Below are 16,575 nucleotides of genomic sequence, written 5' to 3' on the forward strand. Positions count from 1 at the left end.
TACAAAATGCAGTAGAAACAACTATTGTATTGTGCAGCAGTACGTTTGTTTACCAAAGGCGCACAAATGATCATGTCAGGCCGCACTGACTGCTTTGCCATCACACACTGCATGAAAAGATACTGTACCTCCTCCAAAGACATGTCTCTCTCTCCTCCTCTGGGCAGATGTTGCACAGCAGTTTGTTGTGAGAGGAAGCTGACAATTCCTCCCTGGCCTCCCCGGGGAGCGACTCGCCCGAGGAAACAACACATTTGCACATCAGGCGTTAATGTGTCTCTGTGGCTAAGAGTGTGTGTCCACGTGAAGGATTGTGGAGGAGATCCGGAGCTGATCTAAGAAGTGTCAGCATTGGAAACAGAGGGACGTCAAAAGTGTGTGTGTGTATATTTGTGTGTGTGTGTGTGTGTGTGTGTGTGTGTGTGTGTGTTTGATGTTGCCAGTTGCTGGAAAGCCAAACACAGTCTGCACGCCCAGATGCAGACAGATGTGCCGCCTTCAACCTCAACTTTTTGCACGCTCCCCCTAGACACCATCTTCTTGGCTGGAGTCGCACACCTGACAAATGATTCCCAACACATTTCTAAGATGTTTCCTCAACACTCTCTTCTGGGAGTGTGGCCTACTGTTTCCCTTCCAGATGTTCTATGAATAACTAAAACACACAATAATTTTTCAACCAGATGTGTGTTTTTTTTTTTTCTTAAGGTATGGACAAAGTCAAACAGCTGAAAGCCTCTCGTGGGGTCGTGGAAGCACTAAAGACGACACAGCACCACCTAGTGGCTTGGAGTGGTTCACGTCTTGACAGGTAATTAAATGAACGATCATATCTTGGTAGATAAGTAAAAAAAACCCTCATAATTCTATTCAGGCTATATTTGACACTACCTCAGCTTAAAGTCATTCATCCTTGTTTTAAAAAATTATAATTTGTCAATAAAAATGTGAAAACCACAAATATGTTTATTATAAAAGATTAAAGGATTATTACCATTATCATTTCATCTTATTTATTAATTGTAGCTTTTTAGATGTATTTAAGTTAATATTTAATACCATATGTAAATATGTTTTATATATGTTTTTTTTTTAATTAGTTATGCAATTATTCTCTTTCGTTACTAGATTTATGATTATAGCTAATTTTTAAATGTCTTTAATGTGATAACTATCATTTTAAGTGTATTCGGTGTCATTTATTTTTTATACCATTTGAAATGTATAGATGTACATAGTTACTTAAATATAATTGTGACAATTATCAGTATTTAATACTTATTTTTTTTAATCAAATGTGGCTTATTTTTTAATGAATTTAATTACATTTTATAATTGATAATAATTGTATACATATTTTTAACAATTATTTTAAATATGACCAACACTTTTAAAATCTTATTAAATACATTCAAAAATAAGCTGGAGTTGATAAAATAAGTATTAACTAATGATAGTTGTAACAATAATATCAAATCTATACAACTATACTTTTAAAATGATATTAAAGATAAAACCCAAAAAATACACTTAATATGATAGTTATCTAATTTAAAACATTTAAAAATGAGCTACAATTAATACACCTAGTATTCAATGATGATAATTGTAATTAAACTAATTTGAAATAAATGTATTAAAAAAGTATATGAAATACATATTTAATACGGTATTAGTATGGTAGCTACAATTAATAAAAACAAATTGATAATGTGCAATAATTGCTATTACTGAAAATGTTCAGGAAGCTGCAGCAACCCATCACTTTAATGTTGTTGTTGAGATAATAATTAAAGATTTGAAAATATGATGAAATATCAGTGAAATGTCAAAGATTTGTCAACAAACGCTACACATTTGAAGGTTGAGTTTAACACTAACTGGGTAAGAGATGCTTCTATTTGGCACAATGTGTTAAAAAAAAAACCCACTAAATTAGTAACAATGTCCATTTACCTGATTATTGTTGGTCTGTATTGCTTTCAAATGAGCGTCTCTAAGCGAATCAACGGCATGTTCATGTGTCTTTGTTTTTAAAAGATGCTAAAAATGGTGTTTTTGTCCAGCTTAAGTGCCTCTGTTTGGACATGTGTCCCATCAGTACAGACAGTTAGGAGCCATGAAAGGAAACAGGCAAGCAAGGAAACATGCAGGCAGCAACACATTAAGCAATAAAATTGCAGTTATTGCAGTATAAAAATCTGTATGGACTCCTCTGGCCCCCAAGCCCCCATTTTATTGTATTTTTAGGGCAGAGCAGCTGAACGCTACAGTACAACCTGAGAAACAGACTGATCCAACCTGGGGGCTGCTGTAAGAGGGGGGCGAGGGGGACAACCTGTCTGCACAAGAGCAGAAGGTATACACACACACAAACACACACACACACACACACACACACACACACACATTGCATATGTCAATCTGAGGACATATGCGCAGATAGAGCACATTAAACAAAGAACCACATAAGCATGTCGAAGTAACACACAATAAGTCAAAAAAATAACCACGATTTTCATTGTCTTTTATTCCTACATAATTCCCTTTCTTACTTTTGATTACTCTTTACACTAATGATCTTATCTAATTCACAAGCATAGCTAGTAAACAGCCCAAAAAGTTGGAAAATATTGTATTTTAACTTTAATGTGCTCAAGTAGAAAATAACTCAATGCATTTTTTTTTTAAAACACACCTAAAATTGGGACATTTAAAAAATGTTTTAACACAAAATAAATGGATAATATATAGATGCATTGGCGTATCCCTACGGAATTTCCATTCTTGCTGTCGGAGCACTTGCATTCAGAGGAGAGGAGCTACCATACTTACTTATTTATTTTATATATATATATATATATATATATATATATATATATATATATATATATATATATATATATATATATATATATATATATATATATATATATATATATATATATATATATATATATATATATATATATATATATAAAAATAAAATAAATACTTGACTTTCAGTGTTCATTTATTTACACGTATACACACATAACACTCCTCTCTACTCATTGTTGTATTTGAAAGTGCAATGCTTTGCAGCCAGTAGCACAGCCTTTGAAGGAGCATAGGTATGGGTTTGTAATATTCTGGGTTGGAGTCAACAACCAGGCGAGGTGACGAAGTTACGTCTCTTTACTTCATACTTCAAAACCGACTCCCACACTTGCCGCCAGGGTGCGCAATACAACGTAAACCGTTGGCCAACCAAAAAGTAACCACAGAACACTATACGGTATAGTGTTCTGTGGTTATAGTGGCCAAGCGGACGTGACGACAGGCTGTCCTCACTCAGGTCCACACGGACCTGGAGGGGGCGTGCCTTAAGTCCGGCTGGAAAACGGGAGAAATTCGAGAGAATGGGTGTCCCGGGAGATTTTTGGGAGAGGCACTGAAATTCGGGAGTCTCCCGGAAAATTTGGGAGAGTTGGCAAGTATGGGAGCTACACTTCTGTGTTTCGATACCAGTTTTGCGCGTTAATAACACAAAATGTGGATCGTTACAATCATGCTTTGATTGTCAAAGATGTTTGGTAATGTAATCTGTGACATTTTCTACCTGAATAAATGATTCTGATATTCGGTACATAAAATGTTGCACAAGTTAATGGTATTCATATCGCTGCATGATAATGTCTTAACCTTCTCTATTTATTAATAAAGTTTAATATTCAGCCTGCTAAACATTTTGTAATTGCGGACTATCAACTAGAACAGACCTGGGCATTGTACGGCCCGCGGGCCGCATTCGGCCCTTTGCGCATCCCTGTCCGGCCCGCGTGAGGCCAATCATAAATTACAAAATAAATTTCAAAACGTATCTATGTCGAGTGTGCAATACAACGGTGCTGCTTTTGTTTTGAAAAGCGTTATTTGTATTACTTCCGTGTGGACGTATGCGCGTGTGCGATTGTGAGTGAATTGAACGGCGCAATCACAAATTACAAAATAAAGTTTAAAAAACATCTATGTCGTGCACGCAATACAACTGTGCTGCTTTTATTTTGAAATGTGTTATTTATGCCGTATGTCCGTGTGTAACCTGTGAGTGAAGGTGCATAGAGACAAGTGATGAGACGCTAAAAAAAGAAAAGTTGATGACGAATGGCGTGTTTCCAACAAGACATGGACTGCCAAGTATTTCTTTACATAAATTAAAGGTAAAGCCGTGTGCTTAATTTGTGGTACACAGCTTGCTGTGTTTAAAGAATATCATTTTAATCGCCACTACACGAAGAAACATGAGGGAAAATACCGGAATCTGTCTGATGAAGCGCGCGCAAGGGAGGCCGATGCGTTGATGGTAAAACTGCAAACCCAACAAGGACTTTTTGCCATATTTCACACCCCCAGAGATGCAGCCGTCAGGACAAGTTTCGTCATTTCTCACAAAAGCGCCAGAAAAAGTAAGGCGTTTTCTGACGGAGAGTTTATTAAGGAGTGCTTATTGGACTCTATTGCGCTGTATGCCCGCGGAGACATGGACTGTTTTTTGCTGGCTTTGGATGAGAGCTGTGATGTACGTGACACCTCCAGCTGCTCTTCTTCTTACGTGGGATAACTGCAGACTTTCAAATCACGGAGTAGCTGGCAGCCATGCAGTCAATTAAAGAGACAACCACAGGTAATGACTTGTTCACATAGGTAAATGCGTGTTTGGACATGTTAGGACTGAAATGGGACAAGCTGGCAGGTGTGACAATCCAATCCACTTTATTTATATAGCACATTTAAACAACAAAATGTTTCCAAAGTGCTGCACAACAATATTAAAAACAATATTCAAATATTATACTTAGCTCCACCAATGACTGAATAAAAAGAAAAAAACAATTACATATAAAACCAATATAAAAAACAATATAAAATAAATATGATTAAAAACTATTTTTAACAACAGATGGTTGTCCAAATCTGACGGGGGAAAATGTTGGATAATGCAGGATAAAGTGACCATCAAAAGCAATCTGCTTTTGTATAAAGTTAAGTTAGGTTAAATTAAATTATTATTATTATTATTAATTGTTATTATTATTATCATCATTATTATTTATCTTACGGTATATCAAAAATAATATTGAGCAAAATTTAATTGAAATATTGTCGTGTGGCCCTCCAGCAGTGCTCGGGTTGCTTATGCGGCCCCCGGTGAAAATTAATTGCCCACCCCTGAACTAGAACATACAAAAGAATATACACAATATTTCAGGCTGCCAGAAAATGTTCCCCCTTATAGTCCTTAACTGTTTTACTACTACTAGCATTTATTTAGGTGAAAATATCACAAATTACATTACAAAACATCTTCGTAATGTAAGCCACTTTTCATTTTCAATACTGCAGTTGGACCGGATGTGACGCTATTATTGTGAAGAGGTGTTTTGACGTGAGTCATATGGCCGCCAGGGGACTGTGCTCTCTTGTAGCAGTAGCGTTTTTCTTTGTTTCCTGCATTGAGCAAAGATACCACAGTACCAAGTCATATTCCTTGTGTGTTAAACTTACTTGGCCAATAATACTGGTTCTGATTTTTTTTAAAGTGCATCTTAACTTCCTGCTTACTGTCTTTCTTTTCTGCTGAGCTTGTATCCCATCTTACTGAACCAGTTACAGTAACAATCTACTTTTTATGTCATCAACGCACTAAACTGTCATCTAAACACGGGAGTGAAGCTCCACTTCTCTGAATGCAAGCGCTCCAGCAGACATTCGCTGCTATGATGACATATCACCATACTTGCCAACCCTCCCGGATTTTCCGGTAGACTCCCAAAATTCAGCCTGCGCTGGAGTCCACGCCCCCTCCAGCTCCATGCGGACCTGAGTGAGGACAGCCTTTTTTCACGTCTGCTTTCCCACGATATAAACAGCGTGCCTGCCCAATCACGTTATTCCATACAAGGCGTCCGGCATACCGCCGATGAACATGGTGCAGATGGAGAAGATCTTCTCTGCGTCCGTGTTGGCGCACACGTTGCCAAAGCCGACGCTGGTCAGGCTGCTGAGGGGGAAGTAGAGGGCGGCGATGTACAAGCTGCGCACCGACGGGCCGCCGACCGTGTTGTTGACGTAGGGCAGTGGTCCCCAACCATGCGGACCGATTGGTACAGAGCCGCACAAGAAATTAAATAAAATTGTTTTTAATTTTTTTTTTTTTATTAAATCAACGTAAAAGACACAATATATACATTATATATCAATATAGACAAATAGAGTCTGCAGGGATACAGTCGGTAAGCACACATGATTGTATTTCTTTATGAAAAAAATAAATAAATAAAAAATACCACCCCCACCCCCCACCCCGGTCCGTGGGACAAATTTTCAAGCGTTGACCGGTCCGCAGCTTCAAAAAAGTTGGGGACCACTGACGTAGGGCATCTCCAGGCGTTTTCCCAGCTCATGGAGCCACCCTTGGAGAAGAGACGGGAGGACAACAGGGTGACAAGAACTAAATCATCCAGACTAGAGATAAATTGTATTATTATGTTTATCTTACCTAAAAATAAATATATTTATTCATTAAAAAAAAAAATACATTTTTACTATATTTTGCTAAAAACATCAAAATTAATTGTAGTTTTATTTGTATTTTTTCTGACTCCTTATTACATCCAGCCATAGAATTATACATTAAAATAAACAATTTGAAAAATTATCTTTAAATGATCATAATAATTCATTTGAAATGACCATATTTAATTATTAAAATAATTGCTTGTTTATCAACGACTTTAGCATTTTATTCATTACATTTTGAAGCTCTCAGAAGCCAAGTTATGTTATATTCCTTAAGATTTATTTATGCAAGTTTGAAGTATCAATTATCTAAACACAGTTTTGTTTGCATATTTTCAGGATATATATATATATATATATATATATATATATATATATATATATATATATATATATATATATATATATATATATATATATATGTATATATATATATATATATATATATATGTATATATATATATATATATATATATATATATATATATATATATATATATATATATATATATATATATATACATATATATATATATATATATATACATATAAATATACTCCTCCCCTCTTAACGCCCCCAACCACGCCCCCCGCCCCCAACCCAGACTCCACCCCCCACCTCCCGAAATCGGAGGTCTCAAGGTTGGCAAGTATGCATATCACGGCGATCTTGAGAACGATTTGCCATGTTTTTGGGCTTGGGCTTTCCATAATGTCCCTTTTTTTTGTCCATTTCTACTTGCTATTTTTTTTACGCCTGTGGCTCAATAGTAACTGAACCCAGATACATTTTCACATGCTACGGAATGGACCAAGGGCCATACAGGACGCTTGCATGTTAATCACGCTTAAAAAATTGCGCCATTAAAGGAAATTATAGTTAAAGCGTTATTAGATTCAAGAGGCATTAATTCAACAATAGGATTGGATAGGATAGGACTAAGGATAGGATAGGATAGACCAGGGGGGCCCAATTGTTTTGCCTCAAAGGGCCAAAGTGAACATGTGCCAACAGGGCGTGGGCCAAACACAGCAATTTTAAGTGTAGAACACAAATTGCCAAAAGGTTCCTATATTTAGTACCAATAACAATGATAGATGGCAACTAGTTAGCCAGCTAGTTAGCCTTGCAAACATGCCATCAATGATTGTGTAAGCGCTAAGGGTGTCCCCAAACTTCCGACACGATTCCGATATTGATCCGATCCAATATCAGCAGGAATAATAAATGCTTATTATTTAGCCTTCATTTTCTCCCTATTGACCGGAAGGGCTCTCCAGTGGCCCACGGCAGCCGTTGATCGTAACCATGGTCTCAGCACAGACTTTGATTATTTTCGCTCTGAGTTCCGGGCGGTTTTTGATCACCCCGCCGATGGAAGAGACGCCGCCTCACATCTTTACTCCCTCCAGCAAGGCTCTCGTTCTGTCGCCGACTACACCCTTGAGTTCCGCACACTGGCCGCCCACAGTGGGTGGGATAATAAGGCCTTGCTGAGCGCCTACCGTCGGGGCCTCTCCGAAGAGATCAAGGACGGACTATTGCGAGACTGACCTGCCACCTACCACAAACTCATCGAATTGGCCCTGCTCATGGACAAGAGGCTCAAGGAACAGGCAGCGGAACAAAGACTCGCAGCCCGTGAGAGGACCAGAAGACCAGCGTGGGAGACTCGGACCATTTCCTACCCCCCAACTGTTTCCAGAGATCAGGCCGAGGGCGCCCACTTGGTGGACCTGTCTGGGTTTTTCCCAGCACCTACCAGAGCGGTGGAACCTATGCAGCTGGGCAGGACACGACTTGCCACCGAGGAACGCGAAAGGAGGTTCCGGCAGCGCCTATGCCTCTATTGCGGTTGTGCGGGTCATGTGATCGAGACTTTTCCCACACAACCAAAAGATCAGGCTCACTAGTAAGGGTAGTACTAGTGAGCCACACCACCGTACCCCAGGGTCACATTGACCCTGGCATTCTTTTCCCCGCAACACTATCCTGGATTTTGAAGAGTCTGAAGGTGGGAGCATATTTGGACTCTGGAGTGGATGAGAGTTTCATGGACCGTGATTTTGCCCGTCAAGCCGGTATTGAGCTCCTGCCCCTGGACACTTCCTTGCCTGCTCAGGCTTTGGACGGACATTCCCTGGGACCCATCACCCACCGCACAGTTCTGGTCACACTAACCCTTTTGGGCAACCATACGGAGCAGATCAGTCTGTTGATCCTCAACACCCCCATCACTCCGCTAGTCCTCAGACGCTCTTGGCTTCGCCTGCACGACCACCAGATTTCCTGGATCTCAGGGAAGATCCTAGCCTGGAGCACTGCATGCCATGCTAACTGCCTCAAGGCAGCAACCTCTGTCTCTGAGAATCCTAAGCTCAGTTCATCACCATCGGACCTATCTGGAGTCCCCACTGTCTACCATGATCTTGCTAGTGGTATTCAGTAAGGCGCAGGCACTATCTCTACCCCCACACAGACCCTACGATTGTGTCATTGACCTCGTGCCCGACGCTGAACTACCTTCAGGCCGCCTCTACAACCTCTCCATACCCGAAAAAAAGGCCATGTCAGACTACATCACGGACTCGCTAGCCTATGGTATCATCACTCCCTCCAAATCCCCTGTAGCCGCAGGCTTCTTTTTTGTCAGCAAGAAGGACGGGTCCCTCCGACCCTGCATTGACTACCGTTTGTGTAAGTTTGTGGTCGTCTACCTAGATGATATTCTGGTCTTTTCTCACAATATGCAGGAACATCAGCAGCACGTCCGCCTGGTCCTTCAGCGCCTCCTCGAGAACAGTTTATTCGTCAAGGCAGAGAAATGTGAGTTCGATTCATCATCGGTAAACTTCCTGGGTCACATCATCGAGAGGGGTATCATCCGAGCCGACCCCAAGAAGGTCAAGGCAGTGGTGGAGTGACCTCAACCAACCACTCGTACTGAGCTTAGGAGATTCCTAGGCTTTGCAGGATTCTACCGGCGCTTCATTCTCAACTTCAGCAAGGTAGCCGCGCCTCTCCACGCGCTTACATCTACCATTAAAGTTTTCGTTTGGAACAAGGAGGCGGACAGTGCATTCCAGAGCCTCTAGAGGAGCTTCAGTTCCGCTCCAATCTTGGTACACCCTGACCCTGACAAGTCGTTCACTGTGGAGGTATTGGGGCAGTACTATCTCAACGTTTTAATGAAAATAAAGTGTGGCACCCTTGTGCGTTCTTTTCTAGACGCCTATCCCCAGCCGAAAGGAACTACGATGCAGGGAACAGAGAACTGTTGGCCGTCCACGAAGCGTTGGTCGAATGGAGACACTGGTTGGAGGGGACCAAGCATCCGTTCCTGGTCCTGACCGACCACCGTAAACTCATCCACATCCGTTCCGCTAAAAGACTTAATGACAGGCAAGCACGCTGGACACAGTTTTTTGCCTGATTTGACTACACTCTCACCTACAGACCCGGTTCACGCAATGGCAAGGCAGACGCTCTTTCGCGGATGTTCTCAGAGGAACCCACCGTTAGATCTACTACTGAGACCATCCTTCCCCCGAACTGCATCTTCGCGACAAGCGCACCACGGGCCACGGCTACGGGCGTTCCCTCTACCCTGCGAGCGCGCCTCCACGCGGCTGCATGATATCTGCAAACTACCAGCCTTCATAAACCAGCGCGTCTTGAGATCCAATGCCAGAAGGTAGCTTCTCGTACCTAGTACAGTAAGCCCACACGTCTCTAGCTTCCTTGCATGTGCATACTCTCGCCCTGTGTTCCCTTCCAGTCGTGTTCATTGTCTCTCGTGTTGTGTCGTCCCCTAGCTTCCTGTCGCCCTTCCTTGTCGTCAAGCTGTGTGTCTCGTTTCCCTGGACCCCTTGTGGATTTCCCCTTGCCTTCCTGGACTTCGACCTCACGCCTGCCCACTGACCACGACGCCTCGCTCCTGTCCTCGACCATCCGCCTGCCTTCCGACTCTCAAGCCTGCCTTGCCCTTATTGGACTTCCGCCTCGATCTCAACACGCACCCTCAACACCCTCTGTAAATCAACGCTTAGATAATACTCACACCAGTGACGTGCGGTGAGGTTCATGGCTGGTGAAGCACTGACTTCATCACAGTCAGATTTACAAACATATCAACCCTAAAGAGTATCTTATTCACCATTTGATTGGCAGCAGTTAACGGTTTATGTTTAAAAGCTCATACCAGCATTCTTTACACTTACAAACTGTCGCACACAAAAAAGCACATTTAATTAAAAAAACTTTATTATGGTCTTACCTTTACTTATAAATTAATCCACACAGCCAGCCTTTTCATGTGTACCACGCCGTTTGAAAAGAACGGGTCTTCTGTCCCGAAGTCTGAAGCAAACCTTTTAGCTCTGGCGTTGGTCTTCCTTTAATTATTACCTCCTGCTTCGATTGAAAGTCCAGTTTAATAATAATAATAATAATACCTGGGATTTATATAGCGCTTTTCTAAGTACCCAAAGTCGCTTTACATGTTAAAAACCCATCATTCATTCACACCTGGTGGTGGTAAGCTACTTTCGTAGCCACAGCTGCCCTGGGGTAAAGTTTAGAAAACTGTTTTATTTTAGATATGTAATCCTCCATGTTAAAAGTCCAGGCGAGAGGAAAAAATAAACGATTGCTGCCGCTGCTGTAGCTTGTTGTCACTTATTCTGCAGCAGAGTAGTCGCAAGAATGATCCCTGAGATCACTAGCGCCCTCTACCACCATGAGGCGTGCCTCACCCAGTGCGTCTTCGCAGCCGTTTTATGATTGCTCAGCACAAGAAATACGTTACACACATACAGTTGTTGACAAAATACACTGTACATTATATACCTCAGCTAACTAACTTTTGAACGGCAAATGTGAAAATTCAGCGATTTTGAATAAAAATAATCTAAAACTGGTGAAGTTAAATGGAAAATAACTTTATAGTATAATCACTAGGTACATATAACAATTAAATGAATTTTTTTTCTTTTTACATTTTTTTTCTTTCCATGATGGCACGTGAGGCACTGACTCACCTGCCTCCCCTGACTGCACGTCACTGACTCACACATAGTCGCACTGCATCTCTTTGGACTAATCACACACCGCACTTACATATTGAGCTGTTAATAAACACGCTGACAGCCAACGACGTCATCGTCTCTTTGCCGTCTTCTTCTCCCGCTGTCCCGTCACATAGTAATGTGGAATGTTAGAAAAGGTTTGTTTAAGACAAATTAGGCAAACAGAGAACAATAGTACTGTAGGTATGAAAAACACTAACCTATTTATTATTAACTGTCTAGAATTAAGTTGAAGTGGAGTGGTAATCGTTTATTAAGTGAAGATCATGACAGTAAGTTGAATGATGCAGACACATTTGTTACTTGATACTTTCTAGTATGCTTCTTTCTGTGTAAGTAATATGCAACTATAGTTATATGGTACGTGCGTGTATTGATATATGTGCTGTTTTATTATAAAATGTTATTATTACATATGTCTAGCTTGTGTGCTAGTGTGTGCTCATCTGTTGTGTAGCTGCTAGCTCATCGAAGCTCCACAGAAGTTCTCAAACTTTTTTTTACCAAGTACCATCTCAGAAACAACTTGGTTCTCCAAGTACTGACCAACATTAAAATAGAGTAGCGTAGGAGGCCTATATAGTCATTAACAACAAGGCAGAGGTTTTATTTAACAATTATATTTAATGTGTAACATTACATACAGTTTGAACAGTAACACTGAGTTTGAATATAGGAAAATAAAATACTCTACTTAAATCGAGGGATTATTTGGTTTACCACTAGATGGCACATGTATCACAGTTTGAGAATGACTGGCTGAGCATGTTTACCTTTTGTAATTGACTTGACTAAAATAGAAGAAATGGTGGGTTTTTTGGAGGACATCTAGATGTTAACTGGCTGTCCAGCTTTGCACAAGTCAACACGCTGCAGGACTGCTTGTAGTAAAACTAATATTGGAAAGTTTAGATGCAAGCCGATATAATCCGATTCTTGTTTTTGATATGCTGATATTGGACCGATATGTGATATCAATATCGGATCAGGGCACCCCTAGTGAGTTTAAAAGGTCAGTATGAATATGTATTACATTTGGAAGCCACCCATTGGCGGGCCAAATCAAATGACTCGCCAGGCCAAATTTGAACACCCCTGGGGTAAACGTTATTCTTCCTACAATCTGGAAATTATGTGGTTGCAGTACAGATTCAATAAAAGTCCTCCGCCAAAGTATTAAAAATAGCGCAAAAGTCACTAAAGTGCCACCCCTGGTTGTGCAATCCCATAGGGGGTTTAAACAAAAAGATAAAGAAATACATAAAAACAAGAAGGGCACATTAAAGAATACTGCAACCAGCTGCCACTTCAGCTGCGCCATTTTTACATAAAGCAACAAACGTAAAACGCAATGAAAAACAAAAAATGAGTGATAATGAATATTGCACACATACGATTGCACTATGCATAGATATATAATAAAATAATGTATGTTGAATAGTAGTACCCTTAAACCGAGCATTATTGTCTTTATAAAACCAACAGCTCAGTATTTACTATAATTACACGGTGTGGGCAGTAAGTGCATTATTAAGTGTCATCATTGTCAGGTTCAAACACTGATGACATCTATTAAACGAGACAAGAAGCAAAGAATTAAACAGAGACATAATTATATTTGGCTCAGTTGAGGAGAGCGCGTCTAGGCTGTACTCTTGTACAGTCTCCAGCACGCTCTGGCGAAATATTGTACGCCCCCTCTTTTATTTGGACTTTCCCTGATTACATGGCAACAGCTGTTTCTAAGAGACGGGGGTCGTAAACAGCCATCGCCTTTGCTTACAGAACAGTTCAAAGAAAATGTCGTAAAACAGTTCAAAGAAGCGGTGCCTGGAGGTGAGTCGGGCCCTGCTTCCTCTCCGCTTTGTAGTTCTTGGGTCAAGACAATATATTTATGTTGATTACAATACATGAAAGAAACAGAACACCTTCATGTTGCTTCCCATCCTACACAGTGGAGTTTTACAAGCCTTCTGCTTGGTAGGATTAAGGACAGCTTTTGTCTTCTCGCCGGGAACTCATGGCAACACAAAGTTTTGTGATAACTTAGATACAATTATTCTGACAATCATATTTTAGCTTTATTTCTTGTATAGATGCACCCACTGTGCTCACTCAGCATTTAAGGTTAACTTAATATATTTGAATTTAACCAACAAAATAATCCGATATTAAGCAAAAATGTATTCAATAAAGCTGAGTGCGTCAAATAAGCCAGGGCTTTAGGGTGCAACAAATTTACTCGCAAATGCGACTAAAAATATATTGTGTGATTTGAAAAAATAAACCTGTCGCACATGCACGACTAGGGATTTCAACCCTTTCATCGCATTTTGCTTCTAAAAGAAATCCATCCAAACGTTTGCCCTTCTGTATAGCATGTTTGAAATAAACTCATAACCATAACTAAATGGACTAGTGATTGACGCGGAAGTGCCTTGGTCACTCTGTGCGCGCTGAAATCTGTGTGTGTCCTTTCCTCCTGCGCCACACACTCAGGCTGACTCAGCATTACAAAACGAAAGAAAAAGATCATAGTTGGAGGTACTGGTCAGTAAAAGACAATATTTTTTTCACCACCTTATAGCTTGACACAAACTGCACTCCACGCTAGAAACTACAAAGATCGGAGGGAATATTAAACAACAAATCAGTGATTGAAGTGACACACTTGCCATCCAAACAATACCCTGTTTGTTGACAAGAGCATACAGCCATGGAAGCACATTCAATCTATTTATTAGGCAGCGGTAACACAAACCAGTGAAAGATTCTAAAGAGCTGCCGTCAGAGCCGACAAACTGCCGCTGCTAGCCTGCTAAGCTAACAAAAACAGCTCAAGCGCAGACTGAGCGTGGACTCGCTGACGTACACGTCACTAAGCAACAGGCACCGCCTTTTAAAAGGCACTCCCACACACTGCCCTCATATGACACTTATCTTAACTGCATTATGACAGATATTTGAAGTTTTCTTTTTAAGTAACACAATAATTACTTTCACTAGTAATCAATTACATTTATTAAATAGTCATTTCATTAGTAATTCCGTTAGTAATTCAATAACTTTTTTTTTTTAGTAAAGTAACAAGTAACCATAATTAATGAATTTTTAAAACAAAACTAATTTTCAGAACACAGCCTGTCACACAGCATCATGAAGCAGTTGGCAGGTTGGTGTCCCTGGCTAACATATTTGTGTGTGTGTCCTATAATAATGTTTATTGTTAAAGGTCAATTATTTACATGTTGCTGCTGAAGTTTATACATGTCCTCTTGATCCAGGGCTATTTATTTTAAAAAAAATGTTGTGTGTTTTTGTTTGCTGAAGAATTTAGCATAGCAAATTAATATTTGACTTTTCCTATATTATTTTAAAGGCTTTTTCCATCCATCCATCCATCCATCTTCAACCGCTTATCCGGAATCGGGTCGCGGGGACAACAGCTCCAGCAAATACCCCCAGACTTCCCTCTCCAGAGCAACATTTGCGACTTCCTCCTGGGGAATCCCGAAGCGTTCCCAGGCCAGAGAGGAGATGTAATCCCCCCATCTGGTCCTTGGCCTGCCGGGGGGCCTCCTCCCAGTGGGACGTGCAACGAGGACCTCCCTAGGGAGACGCTCGTGAGGCATCCGCACGAGATGCCCGAACCACCTAAGCTGGCTCCTTTCCAAGCGAAGGAGCAGCGGCTCTACTCCGAGTCTCTCTCGGATGACTGCACTTCTCACCCTATCTCTAAGGGAGATGCCAGCCACCCTTCTGAGGAAACTCATTTCGGCCGCTTGTATCCGCGATCTTATTCTTTCGGTCATTACCCACACTTCATGACCATAGGTGAGAGTAGGAATGTAGATAGCTCGGTAGACCGAGAGCTTTGCCTTCTGGCTCAGCTCCCGTTTCGTCACAACAGTGCGGCAGAGAGACTGCAATACTGCCCCAGCTGCTCCGATTCTCCGGCTGATTTCCTTCTCCATCTTTCCCTCACTCGTGAACAAGACCCCGAGATACTTAAACTCCTCCACCTGGGACAGAGTCCTGTCCCCTACCCGGACTGTACAAACCATCGGTTTCCTGCTGAGAACCATGGCCTCAGATTTGGAGATGCTGATCCTCATTCCAGCCGCTGAACACTCGGCTGCGAACCGATCCAGTGAGAGCTGAAGGTCACGAACCGAAGGTGCCATCAGGACCACATCATCTGCAAACAGCAGTGACGCAACCTTTAGCCCCCCGAGACGTATACCCTCTCCGCCATGGCCACGACTCCGCCTAGAAATCCTGTCCATGAAAATCACAAACAGGATAGGTGACAGAGCGCAGCCCTGGCGGAGACCAACCCCCACTGGAAACGGATCCGACTTACATCCAAGCACCCGGACACAACTCTCGCTTTGGTTGTACAGAGATTGGATGGCCCTCAGCAGGGTTCCCCTCACTCCGTACTCCCTCAGCACCTCCCACAAGATCTCCCGAGGGACGCGGTCATACGCCTTCTCCAAATCCACAAAACACATGTAGACTGGATAGGCATACTCCCAGGCCCTCTCCAGGATTCCCGCAAGCGTAAAGAGTTGGTCAGTTGTTCCACGACCAGGACGGAATCCACATTGCTCCTCTTGAATCTGAGGTTCGACTATCGGCCGGACCCTCCTTTCCAGTACCTTGGCGTAAACTTTCCCAGGGAGGCTGAGTAGTGTGATACCCCTGTAATTAGCACACACCCTCTGGTCCCCCTTTTTGAAAAGGGGAACTACCACCCCAGTCTGCCACTCCCTCGGCACTGTCCCAGACTTCCACGCAATGTTGAAAAGGCGTATCAACCAAGACAGCCCATCAACACCCAGAGCCTTCAGCATTTCTGGACGGATCTCGTCAACCCCCGGAGCTTTGCCACTGTGGAGTTGTCTAACTACCTCAGTGACTTCA

The 16,575-nt window shown here is 41.6% G+C and overlaps 1 long non-coding RNA gene across 2 annotated transcripts; it reads left to right on the top strand.

Annotated features, from left to right (window-relative positions):
* The first annotated feature begins 2,289 nt into the window (after positions 1–2,289).
* Positions 2,290–10,906, top strand: LOC133657562 (uncharacterized). Of its 2 annotated transcripts, XR_009827280.1 has the most exons (5): positions 2,290–2,359; positions 9,316–9,720; positions 9,791–9,921; positions 10,019–10,256; positions 10,378–10,906. It is a non-coding gene; the product is annotated as an uncharacterized LOC133657562 (long non-coding RNA). The 2 variants fall into 2 exon arrangements; XR_009827279.1 differs by having other exon boundaries at positions 9,791–10,256.
* Positions 10,907–16,575: the final 5,669 nt, after the last annotated feature.

The sequence above is a fragment of the Entelurus aequoreus genome, linkage group LG09 (assembly GCF_033978785.1).
Source record: "Entelurus aequoreus isolate RoL-2023_Sb linkage group LG09, RoL_Eaeq_v1.1, whole genome shotgun sequence".
Classification (NCBI taxonomy): domain Eukaryota; kingdom Metazoa; phylum Chordata; class Actinopteri; order Syngnathiformes; family Syngnathidae; genus Entelurus; species Entelurus aequoreus.